Below are 934 nucleotides of genomic sequence, written 5' to 3'. Positions count from 1 at the left end.
TTATTCTCGCAGTTCCGAGATTATATATCGATTCTAATAAGGAAAAACAACTCATCATTCTCTCTTTTCCCCTTCGCTCTTCTGCCTTTTTTTCCCTCAGAATTGACACTAACTATTTTTAAATTAGGTCGAGTTATAAAGTCAGTTAGGATATATAAACTTGCATTTGCGAGAAAAAAAAGTCAGAATTGTGAGATTAAGTAAATGTTCATGATGTAATCATAGCAGTTTTCATTCATAATATGCTCATTTAAACGTCTGCATTTAGCTTCAAATGGCATCTTTGACTAGCCTGGGTGCCAGCCCGAACCCCGCCCAATATGAGTATGACGAAGTCAGGCTAATCTTTGACAACAGTATAAAAAAATTTTGCATTCCGATCTTGACATCAAAAGGCACAAAAATATTTTTTTTCTCTTATTCCATGGATTTTTCCCACTTACTTCCACTTGTTCATCCAGCACCATCACACTGAACTCTGGGGCCCCCCAAGGATGTGTGCTGAGCCCCTTCCTCTTCACTCTGTTGACCCACGACTGCACACCGTCACTCAACTCCAACCTCTTCATTAAGTTTGCGGATGACACGACTCATTAGCAACAGAGATGAGACAAACTACAGAAGTGAGGTGAGCCGCCTGGCCGGGTGGTGCAGTGACAACAATCTCTCTCTGAATGTGGAGAAGACGAAGGAGATTGTTGTTGTCTTCAGGAGAGTGCACACTCAGCATGCTCCTCTGACCATCAACGGTGCGACTGTGGAGAGAGTGAGCAGCACCAAGTTCCTGGGCGTGCACATCACAGAGGACCCTTCCCCTGACCGACAACACCGCAGCACTGGCCAAGAAATCACAGCAGCCGCCTCTACTCTCCGCAGAACCGAGGAGCCAGAGCCCCACCCCCCATCATGTGCACCTTCTACAGAGGCACCATCG

The 934-nt window shown here is 45.6% G+C and overlaps 1 protein-coding gene and 1 long non-coding RNA gene across 3 annotated transcripts in view; one reads left to right on the top strand and one right to left on the bottom strand.

Moving 5' to 3' along the window:
- Positions 1-501, bottom strand: part of LOC122146085 — a 1,650-nt gene extending 1,149 nt beyond the window's left edge. Inside the window, exon 1 of the long non-coding RNA XR_006160771.1 lies at positions 444-501. This is a non-coding gene — a long non-coding RNA (uncharacterized LOC122146085). The remainder of the gene's footprint in view (positions 1-443) is intronic.
- Positions 1-934, top strand: part of LOC109103804 (poliovirus receptor-like) — a 12,173-nt gene that overhangs the window by 2,226 nt on the left and 9,013 nt on the right. The gene's annotated exons all lie outside the window — the stretch shown is intronic.

The sequence above is a fragment of the Cyprinus carpio genome, chromosome A9, assembly GCF_018340385.1.
Source record: "Cyprinus carpio isolate SPL01 chromosome A9, ASM1834038v1, whole genome shotgun sequence".
NCBI classification, from domain to species: Eukaryota; Metazoa; Chordata; class Actinopteri; order Cypriniformes; family Cyprinidae; genus Cyprinus; species Cyprinus carpio.
This window is presented reverse-complemented; position numbering and strand designations above follow the sequence as displayed.